General features: G+C 40.5%; 1 protein-coding gene across 3 annotated transcripts in view; it reads left to right on the forward strand.

Moving 5' to 3' along the window:
- slco4a1 (solute carrier organic anion transporter family, member 4A1) overlaps window positions 1–17,879 on the forward strand; it is a 41,642-nt gene that overhangs the window by 3,309 nt on the left and 20,454 nt on the right. For 2 of the 3 annotated variants that reach the window (XR_004614494.1, XM_034591307.1), the window contains exon 1: window positions 17,605–17,684. The exons of the other annotated variant lie outside the window; for it this stretch is intronic. The gene's annotated coding sequence lies outside the window, so the exon portion shown is untranslated. Of the gene's footprint in view, window positions 1–17,604; window positions 17,685–17,879 lie in introns of those variants that run through there. 3 annotated transcript variants of the gene reach the window in all.

A 17,879-nucleotide genomic window follows, 5' to 3' on the forward strand; every position in this document is an offset into this window, starting at 1 on the left:
GCCGGGTTTACACCGGGCGCTGAAGCGCCGCGCCGCGCAGCGCCATTCTCAAGCGCGCAGCCGCCTGGCTGTTCACACCGGACCCGCATTTCTCCGCGCCGGTCAGCCCGCAATTCTCCGCTTGTTGTTGTATGTAACCCGTTCAATGTAGGGGTTCGGGGGTAAATGATGATGGTCCTCATAGCCATCCCCCACCCCTCTCTTTCTCTCTCTGTCAGTCTGCTTGTGTGCTTGTAGTGGGGGGGGGGGCAGATGGGGACATTTAATAATGAGAGGAAAATCTGGGAAATTTCAAAGTTCTCAGTTACAAAGTGTTTTTTTGGAGAGAAATACTGAATAAATGCATCATGTTTTCAAACTCAAAAGTAATCGTTTGAATAATCGTGATTTCAATATTGTCCAAAATAATCGTGATTATGATTTTTTCCATAATCGAGCAGCCCTATTACCGGTTATAGTTAACCCAATCTCAAGATTAAATCATATTACGCTACTTCCCACTGAAGTTCTGGTCTTTTAAATTTATTGGAGTTTGATCAGACTAGGGGTGCAACGATTAATCGATGTAGTTGACAAAAATAGTCGCCGACGAATTTAATAGTCGATGATTCGTTGGTTACGTCATAACGCACGTTTTTTCGTGCCGTGCAGCTGAACTAAACGTTGTTTTACCGGAGGTGCTGATGGAAGTAGCTGAGGAGTGAGCCATCTCGCTCTCTGAAAGTCGCGCATGTGCAATAGCATAGACCAATGGCAGCGTCCGTTGCAACACCATCGCGTACCAGAAAGTCGAAAGTATGGGAGAACTTCACCATTAACATAGCCCGAAAAAAACTACCTGCAATATTTGTAAGGCGGACCTTGCTTTCCATGGAAGCAGGACACGAGCATTTGAACAGGAAGCACGTTTGACATTGTAACGTAGACGATGAAGACTCGCCTCGGTAAGATAGCCTGTTATCTAGCTTGCTATATAAACGGAGTTGTCTTGGCAACTCCCACAATACCTGTGTGCAGGATTCTAGAATCCATTACAAAAATATGGTTTGAATATAGATTTTTTAAAACTTTTTTTTAACGAGTTTAAAAGCGTAATGTTATCCTATTGCCTGACAACGTCTTTTTTAATTACAATTATGCAGTCCGAAGAAGACTGTAGTTTCGTTTGTTGATGTTTTTATTGCTGATACTTTCCCTGTCCTTTTGTTTACAGAAAAAAATGGATACTTGATTTTTAATTTATTTTTAGTATCGGCACTTTGCCTGTTCTTGGTTTAAAATTGACAAAAACTTGATTTTTCTTTGTTTTTGTATCAATAGTAGCCTAATATGCAGCAAAGTTTATTAAAAGACATTTTTGAATGAAGTATCGATCCTTATTGTCTTTATTGTCAGTCATCACATGTCACGAACAACCTCAAGCTAAATTTAAAAGCTGATGGCTAAATAAGATCAATTGAGAATTTGTGTGATTCATAATCCGATTAGTCGATTAATCGTTTCAATAATCGATAGATTAATCGACTATCAGAATAGTCGTTAGTTGCAGCCCTAGATCAGACACCAAAATAGGCAGTATTGCTTCACCGCCTTCGATTGATAGCCGAGCTGGAGCTGTCATTGGAATCATCTGTCTCTGTCCCGAGAATCCTACTGTCTTTTCAAATGTATCACACACAGAGAGGTGTGTGGCATATTTTGGACTTACACATGTATAAGTAGCTCCAGTATCAACCCTCATCAATGTTGGTTTATTTTCTACCAGAACCTCAATCATGGGTTCTTGATTAAAGGAATCTGCCCCTTGTGGCTTGAGGTCCATGAAAGGAACTTTTTTTCTCATTTTTGTTAGCCAACTCATTAATTTGCAATGGAGGGACATCTGTCTGTATGTCTCGCTCATGCTCTCTCATCCTCAGTTCATCTCAGAGATACACAAAGTCCTGCCTGTGAGTTCATCATTCAAGTATTTCCACTCATGTGCAGAATAGCCTCCATTGTTGGCACCCCCACGACTTTGGCCCAAAGAGCTTTGATGTCACCAAGCGCCAACATTTTTCCCACTGTTTCCTCCTCAAATGCTTTTATCCACTTACTAGCCCCCTCATAGAGGTCAGGCAGTCTGGAGATCAGCCCCTCAAGGTCAAGTGTTTGCCACGGAATACTGTCCCTGTGATCCTTTAATTAATATTGGAAAGTGACCAGCAGCGTCATATTTGTCTGGGGATTTTACTATAGCTCTGTCCCTGAGCCCATACTCTTCTCCTGACATCCAAGCTCCACCTCTGCTCTCATTCTCTCCTCTGCTTACTGCATGATCCAGACTTCCTCCTAGCATTTGCATGCCGCTAGTGTGTTCCTGATTCTCCCTCTGACTGTTCTGTCTCTGATCTAAACTGCTCCCTTCCTTCCTGCTGCTTCTAGAGGTGCACAACATTTTGAGACCTCAGCCTCTAACTGAGCTATCATCTCCTGAACCTTGTTACGTTCCTTGTCCTGTTTCTCAAGTTCCTCATCTCCGTCTACCTGTTGTGGGTGTTGGTGTAACCAGTAGGACTCTCTCCTCTTTTCCATTCCCATTTCCCCTTTTTTTTTTTTTATTGCTGTAGTGTTTTGGAGTGTGTGCTTTATAGTCCTTGGACTCGACATCTCTTGTGAACGGCACTGTTCCAGACAGGATTGGACAGAATTTGGGGATTTCTCGTTCTTTTTCTCTTTTTTGTTGTCTCTTTTTGCTCTTATCTTTTGGTCTATAGTCTTTTATTCCGAGTTCCATATCCTCACACACGCTCACATCAAATGCACCCCCCTTTGGCCAGGCTGGGTCTAACCCTTTAGTTTGTTTCTCCCATTTCCCAGTAATTTTTTCTGTCTCTTTTCTTTGATGGATATTCTATGTTCAGGACGATTATCGGTGTACCCATATTGTTGCTGTACTCTTTAGATTTAGTTTATAGATCTGGATTATAGCTTTAGTTAATTTGAGCAACTCTTGATTCTAAGATTTTGATTGTAGATGGTTTTATATTTAAATGCAGTTCACTATGGGATAATGTGATTTCACAACGCGCTGATGTATGTGTTGAAATATGTTTTTACGTTATGTTTGCAGTAGACTAACTACAATTAATTTTTCTTAGATGTGAACACAGGGTCTAAGTAACAGTCGAACAATCAAACAACACAGGATGATAAAAAACAAGAACAATACTATGTTTTTCTAGATCATTGATATAAAAACTCTTTCAGCCTTATATTTAGGGTTTATAATCTGTATCAGCTGATTGTATCACACTTAAATGTAACTGCAGCTCCACAGGCAGCTAAAAGTAGAATTTCATGCAGGCTCATAGACACTTTAAGGAGCAAGAAGGGAGGGGGATAGGTCACGCCCCCTCAAACTTTTTCTTTCTCTCTAGTCTAGTTTTGAACAGCAACGAATACACATCTCTCCGTATCACCAATGTACCACACCCTGCTCACTGATACTCAATGTCACACGGTGTTATCTCTCCAAACTTATAACACAATTTCTTCAGATCCACATAAAAAGCAATATACTCACTAAGTACAAATATGAAGGGAACAGGACTTCCCTGTCAACCAATCTTTAATTATAGAGTTGCATTAGCATGCACTTTGACTTTATTTGTCCCGACAACACAGACTACGGACAGCAGTCTCAACTTTGACGGCAACACTTTGTCTGAAGCAGAACGATAAACTCAACGTATTCTTCGGCCACACCCAATGGTGATCTGCACAACAGTGTAGTTTTCTGAACACAAGATATCAGAACCAATCTCATCTTTAGTTTCCAGGCAAACGTTATCACAGCCAATCTAAACAAGCATTCACAAACTTTGACAAAATTTAAAGCAGCATATGATGTTACAAATGAACAAACTCAGAGCAGCATCAAGTGTTACAGTTCAGCAAAAACTCTTGTACAAACCACACTGCACAGAAAATTACAACATCCAGCAATTTGCTCCAAATGTTTGTTTTGTCATGACAATTTTGACTGTAATTTTAAGAGAAGTGATTTTAATAACTAATTATAAAATGTTTTTAGTTTAGATTATACTGATTATATTGATTCTAATTTTCGTTTACTGTTTTTAATATTATGAACTGCTTGTTAAAACTTTAAACCTTTGAAAAGTCTCTTTTTTCGTCTCACTCCTCAACTTCGTCACACTCTCATATACACAAAGACACACAGGCAAACACACACAGTCAGCTGACTTTACACAGCTATTTTTTTTTACTTTCTTCACCGACACAATAGCGATGTATATTTAGTATTAATATTTTTGTGTGCCTTCTTGGCTGAAACACTTTGGGTATTTTAAACGCATCCCTCTTGGCTTAAACCCTAATTTCACTCCCTTTGCAGGTTTTTCCTGCATAGAGAATTGCAACAAAATTATAATGCAGTGGTAACGGCTTATAGTGATCACATATGTCCCAGGCCAAATTCATAAGTGGTTGATTAATATAAAATAATTGCGTAGCTTCTGTGTGATAGTCGCGGAACTTGAGGCAAAGGTAACGGTGCCACACACACACACACACACACACACACACAGAGGTGTCGTAGTGGGGGGAAAAGTGGAACTGACTTCCCAGGGCCCCAAAGGAGAGGGGGGGCCCTTAAAAATCCTGAATGATAATTTTTTTTAATGATTTTTTTTTATTAATCTTATTAATTTAATTTCTAATTACTTAATACAAATGGCTGAAACTGGCTGAATAAACTGATTGACTGCAATTTGTATCCAAATAGGCTTCCTGAGGTCACCTCTCTCACCCCTACAAACAAATGGTTTAGTCTTTGCCGCACGCGATCTATATATAGTCTATGCACACGATCGAAGTGAGTGAGTGACTGCTGGAGAAGTGTTTTTTAAAATGTCGGTCAGAAAAGTAGAAGTTAAGTTGGGAGTCTGAAAAGAAAAGAGAAAAAGGAAAGAGAAAGAAAGGAAACGGAGGGCAGACAACTCTTAACAGATTTATTTTCACAGAAAGGTGAGTGAGCCCAACTAGTAATAACACAGTTTATTATGACCGGGTCACAGTGGCTGCGCCGCCCAGATTCTCAGTTGTCTGATGTTGTTGCCAAGGGTTTAATTCGCCGTTAGTGAGAGCTCATAGTAAAATAAGAATGCGGACTTGAACCAGGACAAAACCGTCTATTTGGCCACATCTAGTCAAATCCCGCTCAAAAACAACTACCACTTCTGTTGGTGACCCTTCACAATAAATGTCCCATCCAGATACACTGCTTATTATTACAGGAAAACACAAATTCACTGACCAAGCTTTCACAATAAGGCAACTAAATATAAAGCTTACTTGCTTTCACACTGGGTGATGATCCACCGTGCAGCTACAGCTAATTTTCTGTGTCTCTATCAATCACACTGCCCACTGTGCCAAATGCGTCAAGCCAAACCGAGCGCGCCGCCATCTCCTCTGGCTCTCTCTACATTGACTAAGTTTACAAAGTCTGTTGTTTGTGTCAGATCACACTGTGTGTGTGTGTGTGTGTGTGTGTGTGTGTGTGTGTGTGTGTAAGTAAGCAAAGTATTGCTAATTACAGTATGTGATGATCAATGTCATTTCAAACAAATCAACATTTAAACTGTAGCGGAGTCAGTGTGTGTGTGTGGGCTGTTACTTTTTCCTCAGGTTCTGGTACTATCATAAAGAAGCTACGCATTTCTTTTATATAATTAATCACTCATAGTGATGAATTGGACCCGGGACAAACGTGATCACTTCTTTCCACAGCAGAATTTAATTGAGAGGAGGCAGAGTGAGATTTGACAGAGCCACCTTGCAGTTCTCTGTTCTGTCTCTATTCTCTTGTTCTGACAATGATTCATTGATGGAAAAACCCATAAGTGATATGAATATCTGTAATTTATTATCTAGGGCAGCAGGGCTCCATCTGATTGGCCAAATATGTGCAGGTAAAAGATCCAGCAGACCTATATCAAAGAAACGTGACTAAATCATGCAACCCAAATGTCTCACGCTTAGTTACAATTTCACTCATATTACTCATAACATGACTCGATAAACTGTCCATAGCCTTACCCTGAGTCGCAGCACAAGAGACACCACAAGAGACCTATCACACAGTGTACTTAAGGTGTACCTAATGCAGAACATCAGATCTCTTTCAAAGACAACATAGTGATAGGACAGTGCAGAACGAATGCAGTTTAGACTAAAGAGATGTTCTGACCTAGTTCACAGAAACAGATGGTGCTGAAGCAGGATAAAGGAATCATCAATGCTCCACATGCAGTGTTATGCACTGAAATGGCCTTTGGGTTATGCAACTTTTAAGCCATTAGACTTCAGTTTTATCTGCCAAGGCAGTTCCCCATGTCTTTTGTCAGACATTCTAGCTGTTTTCAGACATGGACTGCGGGAGAATTGGGTCCGGACTTTGCCTTTTACACATGCACGATGCAGCGGGAGGTTCTCTGCACAGACGCGTTCACAACAGCAACTAATCCTCAGCATTATTCAGGCAAGGGGTGGTGCAGCAGGCAGGGGCAGGATGTAGCGCTGCGGAGATCACGTGATTATGTTCAAGGAATCATATTTTACACCTTTCTGGGGCTTAATTTGAGGTACTGGTACCCCTAAGATGATATATCAGTGGTTTAAAGTCGAAAAAACTGCTGCAATGTGTATTTCCATGTCTTCTCTTCTGCCTCTCTCTGGAGCTGCAGACAGACAGAACAGGCTGTTTTCGCCTGCCTCTTGAGCCCCTCCTCCGATTGGCTGACTGCACTCTGAGTGACACGCGACCAGGCCTATCACCGGTCTCATTCTGGCGCATTGACTCTCTCTGGTAAACACAGCTGAAAGTCACGTTATGTTTGGATACAGCTTTTGAAGACCAGCCACATATTCACAGTCGGTTACAACAGGATGTTTCTGAGCGGTAAGTTACACCGTCCTCATGTTTGTTCAAGTTTTAGCAGGACAGTCGGCCAATGTAGGAGTAACATCCCGAGTTACAGTACGGAGTTTCAATACGGGGTTTTAGTACGGAGTAACGACTACGTTGGGTTCAGAGTCTGGACTGGTATCGGCTGGGTGGGGCTGACAGAAGAGTGCGATTCCATGATGACATCATACGGAGAGGAAGTACGAAACGCGACGTTTCAATAACATATTTCTTAGATTGGACTGAGTGAAAAAGTCAGCGGAGTGACTGTTTTCATACATTGAGGGTCCCTACTGACCCCCTTCAAGTCATTACGGATAGTAAAAGCCCAGAAAATGTATTTTACACAATATGGGCCCTTTAACAGTACCCAACACCATCGTCAGCTCTTATCACCACAAACTCTCTTGACATCTTCGTCTATGTCTTTTATGTCTGTGTCACAGCTTTTTCACCCGGTTTTCTTTTTGTTTGTTTTTTTCATTTTTGCATCTGTTGTGTGTTAGAAGCATCGTCAACCTCCGGCCAACTCGCTCTCTGTGAATCCCTGCTGTGTGCTCACATCGGATTATCCTGAATTCTCCAGGCTGAGTCCGCAGAAACTGCGAAGCCTCTCACTCAGACATTTGCGCTCAGACATGCACCTCCTCCGGAAGAAATATGGAGGATCTGCGGAGTTCAGTGCATGTCTGGAAGCAGCTTCTGTTTTGAAAAATACTACATCAATACACATCTCCATTCATGTTAGACACTATCTTTTCTTCATTCTGCATTTTTCAAACATTTACTCCAGAGGGGAGACAGCTTTGTCACATAAGCTACAGAAGTCAGCATTAGCTGGCTTACTGCCCCCACCTCAAGAGATGTTTGCCAGTGTGTGTCGTGCCTAATAATATAGATCCAACAAATTGATGATGAAATTCATTGCCAACTATTTTTTTTAATCAATTTTAATTAATTTAAACAATAAGTTGTTGTAGCCCTACACATTTTTATACTGTAATTTCCCTCCTGCACCCTCTTACTGTCCATCAATCTTTGAAAGAAGCATTGCTGTGGCTAAATACATGTCCAGTTGGAGCAGACATTCAGAACACAATGAGCACTGGTGGCAGCTTTGTAGTTTTTATTTAACATGCAAATGTATGCTGCCTTTACGGTAGGTTGCCCTTTAGACTATGCTAACATGTCTGGTTAGGTCATTTCTTCCAGTTTATTTAACCACCAACAGGCAGAAAAGTCACATATGCTGGCATGTCTGTGAGATGTAGGACTGGAAGTCGTGTTTGTATGACGGAGTGTATCTATGTCAGATGCATGGATTTTGTTATCTAGACACTTATCTGTGTTTGTGCGCTGTTTTACTTCTTCCAGTCTTCATCAAACATTGTTCCCGTGTGCAGGTGTCAATGATGATTTCAATAAAAGATGGGGAACATCCAACAGTATGCCTTTCAGTAAATGGTCAGAGTGAACAAAACACACTCGTAGCTGTTACAGGCATCATGGCGATTGTCAAGACAAGTAAGAGAAAAGTAGATTTTTGCACATTAGTATTGTGTTTTTTGTTATTGAAGTAAAATACAAGCCAGTTTGTCTAGTTTGTGTGGATGCGGTGGCAATGATGTCAAATCATGTCATTACAGCTGGAAACATGCAGCTAAAGTGGATGAGTTGCAAGGAAGAGTATGATTGGATAAGGTCAATGCTCCTCCGCAAATGCTGCCTAACTCTAACCCTAAATCTTTTTCACAAATGTGTAAAAACAAAAAAGCCTGCAAATAGGTGCCTGCAGACATCAGAATATGCTGGTGTGTTTGCAAAACTCCCTAAAGCATTTGGTGAGATGGTTAAGGACGTGAAAAGTCATCAAAAGGAACTTTGAGCATATTTGTTTTGTTAAATGTGGAACCTGCTTAATGCAAGCGGCAAAGGAGCGAGAAGTTCAAAGCTCAGTATTATGCCTCTGCTCAAGCTCTATAATTAGTATATCCATCATCAGGGTTTTCCCATTCTGAGGAGACATGCACTGAATTTTGCATCCTGTTCAATGCAACCTGCGCCTGTGAGCAGTTATTTTCCTAATTGACTCGAGCAAAGACTTCTGCTTAAGACTGACTGACCCAAATCTTGAGAATCAGCAAGTACCATCCTTCTCAACATCACTACCATCTGACATCAGACACCTCGTCAAAGAGAAGCAGTACCAATCAAAACCCTTTTAAAGACGATAGTGTGATTTACATTTCAATAATTCCGTATCTTCTCAAAGGAAGTTGTTAAACTTACATACTTTAAAGTAGGGATGCACGATATTAGGAAAACATGCGATATGCGACAATGTTGTTTAATTATCGCGATGCCCATATGACTTGCGATAAATAAACATAAACAGTCCCTTTGCTACAGACGCAGAGACCACAGACAGTTCCACAGCCGGGAGAAGGCGCAAAGCCAGGCCACAGCGCCACCAAGTCCGGGCAGACACCAGGGAGCCATGCACAGCTCCACTATGTCCACCTATAGTGTTAATTTGGGGTCATATCATACATATTTGGACTGTGAAAAGTTTTTAGCGGCTGTGTCAGTAAATGACTGCTCCTCTCTGTGTGCCTATCATTCAGCTGTGCTCTACATCAACCGCGCCAAGCCAAACTGAGAGCGCTGCCATCTCCTCCAGCTCTACATACATTGATTAAGTTTTTAACCAGACTGAGTTTACACTTGTGTCCGATCACACTGTGTGTGTGTGTGTGTGTGTGTGTGTGTGTGTGTGTGTGTGTGTGTGTGTGTGTGTGTGTGTGTGTGTGTGTGTGTGTGTGAGAGAGAGACAGAGAGAAAGAGAGCGAGAGGACTACTGATAAAAGCGCTGCTCTGAAGAAAGATTCAACTCATTAAGAGAAGTATCGATCATATGATGATCAGTGATGATATTGTGGCGTCATTTCAAACAAATCAACATTAAAACGGTAGCGAGTCAGAGGTGTCAGCTGAGTCTGAGAGAGAGAGAGAGAGACAGAGCAGAGTCAGTGTGTGTAACTTTTCCATCAGGTTCTGGGTTCACAAATAAGCTACACAATTATTTTATATAGTCAACCGCTCATAGTGATGACCGGGACGAACGTGATCACTTGAAGTTTCCACAGTAGAATCTATTCACTTCCTATCCTCTTCCTCTGACAATGATTCATTGACGGAAAAAACGTCAATGATCTGAATATCTTTAATTTATTATCTAGGGCAGCAGGGCTCCATCTGATTGGCTAAATATATTGACATGCAGAGCTTAAGTACATGGCGCATTGAACACCATTCATCACAGTTTAAGCCGTCTTTTACGATAGGTATTGTTATTGACGTTTTCTCAAAGCTGGTGAAAGTAGAACTCAGGCAGCAGCTGATGCAGAAGATTTTATTGTGGACTCGATGCATTGAGGAGAGCAGAAGGTTGAACAATATACAAACGCTAACAGAGTAACATGAGCAATTGTCACCCCCAAGTCTGAAGATGTCTCCCACAGCTTCCACATATATCTTCCTCTACTTGCGTCACCCATTCTAACAGCACATCCATGAAAGGCTAGAATTGCTGTCACTCTCTATGTTACATGTAGGTGTTCACATCCTATTGGATAGTAAAAGGGATAGTTCACCCAGAAATGAAAATTGACTCATTATCTACTCACCACTATTCCGATGGAGGGGTGGGTGAAGTGTTTGAGTCCACAAAACACTTCTGGATTCTCAGGGGGTAAACTTTGTTAGAGCAGAAGTCAATGGTGAGTCCTTCTTCAGACGTAATAAAACAACAGAAAAACCATAACATGCCTCAATACTGCTCCTGTGGTGTCAAAGTATCCAGAAGCCCCAACCTTAATTTTCGACTAAAAACGAGGTTTTAACCCTAAATATCTGCTGATATCTTCCGACGAGGTGCATTCTGGGACCATCGGAAATGCTAACGTCCATTAGCTTAGCCACTTCTGGTGGACTTTTAGGCTTAAAACACGGTGGAAATGACCTTGTTTCGAGTCGAATTTGAACGTCAGGGCTTGCGGAAACTTGGATGACACCACACGAGCAGTATGGAGGCATGTTATGGTTTTTCTGTTGTTTTATTACGTCTGAAGATAGGTCACTAATCAGCTACACTGTTTACCCCTGAAACTCCAAAAGTGTTGTGTGGACTCAAACACTCCTGACCTTGGGTACTGCTTGGAGAAAGAAGGGAGTATGTGTAGAACGAAAACAGGTCCCACTCTTGTAATGGTGTACAGAAGTAATATACACTATATACACACGTTGATATCGCGATGATGATAAATTTCGATATATCGTGCAGCTCTACTTTTAGGCATATAGATGGGATAAACAGATTAAAAAAACAAGATACAATTCGTTAATTTGTGAGCTTTAGAGGTACTGGTGGTGGGTTGCAACCTCTGCACAGATGAGTCAAAAAAATCCATCCTGAGGGAGAGCTGCATGTGCATATAGATAATTACTGTAGGTATAAATCCTAAAGTTAATGCTGTTAATTAAATCCCAGAATCAGCAGTTTATTTTCATAAGTTATAACTTCCTGCTCCTACACTGGAGGAGGTCAGAGGCACACAAGTGACACCAATACGCGTATGCATTTATATCATTGTGTAATAAACTCTCTAATAGTCAGGTTCTTTTTGTGTACTTTGGTACAGCGGTACTTTCCAGGGACTAGATCTCAGTTTCTGCTTTTGCTACATAGCCAATGGTAGCATTAACAGCTGACTACTTAGCAATCTAACAGAAACATTATGAGTCCAGGATACTTTACTGTCCAAGAGCTGCATCCATATGAAAAGCAACGCCAATGCTAACGCCTGATTTGTTTTTATTTCTATCACTTCTTTGCTTCTACTCATGCTAACCAGTGAGCCCTGGTCGGGTCAGCCCCGTCTTTCCAGTGTACAAATATGCCATTATTTGAATATAAAAAGATACAAATACATACAAATGCAAATATGCAATTATTTATATGCATTTAGAGGTGAGGGGTAAATGAGCAGTGCTGTCTGATGCCTGTGAGGCTAGTTGATGTGAGCCCTCTAAGCTGCAGCCAAGCATTAGAGCATTATTGGGTCAGTGCCTACTTTGTCCCATCCAATCAATTCCCCCAGTGTTACAATGGGGCCCCGGAGGGTGACTGTAAGATGGGTGGCTCCTGTTCTGGGAGGACTGGAGCTAGCTAAATCAACAGACAGGAACATGCCTGGGTGCTAGTATACTGGTTATTTATTTCAATAGTTACCTTGTGTTTCTTCTAATTACGTTTTGCACCAACATATGCCAGAAAGGTGTCCCATCTATTCTGTAATTTTGCATTCCTTAGTTATAGTGTTGTCATACTCACACAATAATCAAGCCCTAAAACCAAACATCCATAAAATGCATTTTATTATCAGGTTGCCCCCATAATAGAGCTGTAACAATACGCCGAATCCACGGTTTGGTTTGGACCTTGGTTTTTGAGCCACAGAGCTCGCTACCACATCTTCCCTCTGCCAATGTCTTATAAACTGTATATAAGTCTTATTTGAGTAGGTGTCTACATCTCAGTTTGGTATAATCTACAGCTTTGAGCTCTTCCAAAATTGCTATTGCAAAGACTGCAAAGTCTGAAGACCGATGGACTAAAGCCTGGAAAACCAGCCACAAGCACCATCATCGATTCCATCCGACATCAAATGTCCCACCAAAGCAAAGCAGCTGCCTTAGCATTAAAGAGGTTAGTGCAATATACAGTGGTGTTGAGTCATTTACGATGGCCGTGAATTATTCTATGATTTATTGGCATCCTGACACCTGTGGCTTGAACTAGTCTCTCTTCATAGATTCCAAGACTATGCAGATTTGCAAATGCCCAAAAATGCTCACCCTTCCCTCTGGTGGACAAGTTCCAGCCTTAGTCATAGTATCACTAGTCGTCCTATCACTGTGGCCACACCAAAATGAAAAAACGACCAGTCGACCGGTGGTCAACTTTGTGTCTAGACAATGGCCTGCCACAACCACAAGTAAGCAGTCAATTACACAATTGATGCAAACAGGCAATATTAGATCATTTAGATACACTGAGGTGTGAGTGTAATCCCTTCCAAGCGTATTAAGCAGTGCAATACCATACATTATCTCAAGGCCCATTACATAGTAAGGTCGAGACCTTAAAAATGATCGAGAAACCCAACAGTTCCAACAATGAGCAAACACTTTGGGGACTGTGGAGAAAAAAAAAGTCCCTTTTAACTGTAAAGAAAGCCACTTAAAAACAAGTCAGAAAACATTGTTACTTTCATTTTCTGTAGTCAAGTAAAAGTAGATAGACAATACCACAGTAATTATAACCACACCTTCGGCAAACAAATGTTGCATGCTGGAACTGCAAATAGCTGTGAGGAATCCGGTACAATAGACTTAGATAATCAGAGAAAAGAAGACAGACCAGTTTACATGAGCAGCATGTGTGTCTATTTCTGGTTTGAATAAGGTCAAGCGCTTCACTGACTGAGACTGAGATGTATTCATTAGCTGTCTGACGCCCACCTCGAGAGGATCAATCTGTGAGTCTGGTTGATATGTTTTGCCTTCTGACACTGTTTCTTCCTTCTTCACTTAAGGTTCTACTTTCACACTTGTCTGAGGTCAATAAAGTGTGTAATTTGCAAAGCAGGCTACTCCAGGGGTGTTGCCTGGCTTGGCTGTAGCCTTGGACGTTTTATCTTCAGCCCAGAATAATTTGCCCGTCGCCACTTTCACTGGTACATCACTTTGCCACTGAACATCAACTAGAGTTTTGGGAAATTCTAGATTCTTGGGTGCATCGCGATGCAGATGTGAACGACGCTGCATCGATGCAGAGACAGAACATAATCGTTTCATGTTTTCCGCTGCATTAATTGTTTGAGCAGTTTCCCACCGCTGCTTCAGGATCAGACAGACGCACATTAAAGCTCTGGTCGTCCTGTGTCAGAGTCTCTGTCGGAGTCTGCTTCCTCCTCACTCCTCTGACCTTCGCTCACTTTACACTTTAACATTAAACACCAGCACTGATCATCAAGTTATTAGGACTAGAATAGTACTTGACATTTACTTTGTGTTTGTTTGATTCGCTCTTGAGTTCATGAGATACATGTTTAAACCTGCTACACAACACTAGACAAAACATAAGAGTTAAAGTGCCGGGAACGATACAGAGTCATGATCCTACATCCTTGATTAATAACTAAATACATGTGGTTATCAGTTCATGTGTGAAGAGGGACAGAGACGACCAGACCCTCACACACACACACACTCCTGCAGACAGAAGTTCTTCCAGCGGATTACGACGTAACGCAGTGTTTTAACTTTACTGTTGCAGAAGAAGCGACGCCCCGTTTATCCAGGAACATAAATATGAATTCAGCAGGATTTTTATTAAGACCAGTTCTAAGTGTGAGTGATTAGAGAACATCAGAGGAGCAGAGTCAACTGTTGATCAGCCGAGTAATGCGCCTCAGTGCAGTGGTGGGGGGCAGGTGGGGCCACCTTGATAGAGTAAAGGCTATAATCAGACTTTGTTCTTTTAAGCCTTAGGTGCAGCACATAAGTCTAAACTGAATGAATGTCAAATCAGTGTGAAGAGCACTGAAAGTGAAGAGAGCTTACTGTTGTATTCAGATTTTTGAAATGAAAACCATGTTTTGTAAATTCCAGCACAATTGTAATAATGGTAACAGTCTATAATACTTTTTAAAGCACTTTCTAAATAAAAACGTTCGTATTTGTCTGACAGATTTTATTAAGTGATATTATTTAGGGGTAATTTTAATCTCAAAAAGTATTGCTACCATTTTGCTGTGGTCTCTGGGCTGAAATATTTAAATTGAACTACACCTGACACCGTCAGATACAGGCTAGTTAACTGTAGTTCAAGTTTTAAAGAAAAATAACTTGTTAGACTGATTATTGTTAGTTGTTTACAAACAAACAGACACACAGGGGTAAAATATAACCTCATTGGCGGAGGTAATAATGTTGCTAAATATTGGTGTTTCCAAGTAACTTGCCTCACATTGCTTTGGGCCACAAAGCCAGGAAAGTCCCCTGAAGAGGGTTAAACAGTTCTTTAAAGGTCCAGTGTGTAAGATTTATGTGAAAGGGATCTATTGAAAGAAACTGAATATAAAATAATCCTAGTGATGTTTTCACTAGTGGGTTTCTTTACCCCAGAATAAGCCCTTTATATTTGGATACTATATATTTACATCAGGGGCGGGTCCTCTCTACGGAGGCCACCTTGTTTTTTACAGTCCTCCAAACTGAACAAACTAAACACCTTTTAAGTTTTTATGACAACTGAAGGCTGAGGTTCAGTCTCATGTCTCAAGGGGTCGGCAAGGTGAGGGTTTTTCAGCTGCAATATGAAACTTCACCAATAGATTTCACTAAATTCTACACACTGAACCTTTAAAGTTACACACTCAATACGACGGTATTTATAATGATATATTTAGATATTAGCAATACTACACATATTGTGATATAGTCTAATATGTACATCCCATATTATACCTTCTTAAGGAAGGTGGCTGCGCACAGCCAAAGCATGGACTCACCTGAAGAGCAAGCTGAAGCCCAAAAAATCTACAACGATCATCGAGCATAGGTCCCCGATAGGCGGACAGCGGTCCAAACCGGACCCAGACCTGTTATTATATTGTGACGGACCGATTATATTTTAACATGCTCAGCTTTTCTCGCATCTATGGTAGTCTTATTTTAAGCTGCGCATCTTTTTCCGTCTTTACGGTAGTAAATCCTGACACCACAAGGTAGAGTTCACTATCACTGAACAAGAGAAAGTGGGAACAAAGAGAAAAGTGTTAAAGCTGTTTTGTTGTTAATATTTGGTGAGATTGTTTATATGTGTGTGTTATATATTAAGAGAGAAAAAAGAACAGAGAAAACTCAAATTACATCATTTATAAAAAAATTCTAAAATTACACATTATTTTAAGGTGCCTTTTTCAAAATCTCTTTATTTTGTTTTTAAATGCAAACCTTATTTTACTAGAAACGAAAAAAGAACATTTATTTTACTAAAATGTTATTACTAGAGTACCCTCCAGTTCAATGTTTAAATTAATAATAAACATTGATGAAATACGATTGAATTGTACTTTCTTTATTTTATTTGACAGTCGGTTTTTGACTTCATACAGACATTGATAATAACTACTAGGCTACTTCAAGATTCTTTTTTTAATACACTGCAAAACTTGAATTGCACAAATGTTATTTTGGAGAGATATGGGACTGTAAAAAGCAGATTAGCAGTTCAGACTGGGCTATTTTTTGTTGTGAAATAATGCATTGCAGTGCATATTTTGTTTTTGTCAAAGTTGTTTGTATTTAAGATAAGATGATTAAATAAATATAAATGACACGTTTTTTTTAATACATTTTTGATAAATTCATTATTATATAAATCGTGTAAAGAAAAATAATCGTTAGATTAAATCGAAAAATTTGACGTTAGATGAATCGATTAATTGACAAAATAATCGTTAGATTAAATCGAAAAATTTGCCGTTAGATGAATCGATAAAATAATAATCGATAGGTGCAGCCTTAGCCGGGAGTAAGATGAAGTTCCTAGTCAACATCTGCTTGTTAGAACAACATTTTACTTGCATGCTTTTGAAGTGCATCGTGGAGCGGAATTCACCCCAAATGGATATTGAAAAGCTATTTGTTGATTTTGTTTATCTAACGTTAGCTCTGTGTGTGTGTATGTGTGTGTGCGTGTTTTCTTGTTGGAAAGGCGTTCATAACGGGATTGTTGTTTGTGGGTTTTGGCAGCCAGCAGTCAGTGCTGTGTACCGACACTGAATCTTTTTGTGATAGGGAGTACCGGACCTTTCTGGCTTACTTTCATCCCTGCTACTTCTTCAAACAACTGGTGTGAGCAGTGTATATTTTTAAGCTAGTCCTGAATTGGAATATGTAATCTGTATCTGTAACAAAGCTCTGTGCTCAGACGTCCGTTTCTACAAGCTGCAACACATTGACTCCTCATCAGTTTCCATTGGTGCACATTTACCACAGTGGCACCACCAATTGACCCTAGTATGATGCAGCTCTGCACCGCTTTCCTCACGTGCACAGCCCTAGATCCAGACGTGCTCTCTGTGCACCTAAACAGAACAGTTTATGCTTATTGTTGAATTGCCGGAGAAGCTGTTTAGAGCCCCCACACATCCAGAAGCACCTTAAACTCTGTGTAGCAGCAAAGACTCAGTTATGGCATGTGTAGTATCTGAAAATACAGGATAAAGGACATGTTTATGTGTTATATGTAAATATACATATAACACATAAACAACACACACACACAACACACACACACACACACACACACACACACACACACACACACAAGAGTTTGTTTTAGTGTAGACCTAAGGAAGCTCAAGGGATCAAGGAAATATAGCTCATGTCCATTGGGAGGCAGTAGAGCTGCAGTACCAGGGAGCTATTCCTCAGGAAGGGGGGGTGTCTCTCCACTGAGGATGCGTGTGGACGTGCTGACGTGCTGCATCAGTGCTGTCCTACAAAGGGCTTTGAGAGACAGGTTTAGGACATTACATGGATACCCCTCTCACCAGAACTGTTTATTTTGGGAATAGAGGTAGGATGGTAAACATTATATGTTTAGATATATTTACAAGTATATGTTTTTTATGGACAGTTACATTATATTAAATCATATTTATAGACTTTTTATTTTTGCCTGAATGTGTTCAATTTAATCAATTGTTTTATGGAGGAAATCTCATCGAAGCATGGGTTTCACACATTGTGGATGCACAAATGTATCTTACAC

The sequence above is a fragment of the Hippoglossus hippoglossus genome, chromosome 7, assembly GCF_009819705.1.
Source record: "Hippoglossus hippoglossus isolate fHipHip1 chromosome 7, fHipHip1.pri, whole genome shotgun sequence".
NCBI lineage: Eukaryota > Metazoa > Chordata > Actinopteri > Pleuronectiformes > Pleuronectidae > Hippoglossus > Hippoglossus hippoglossus.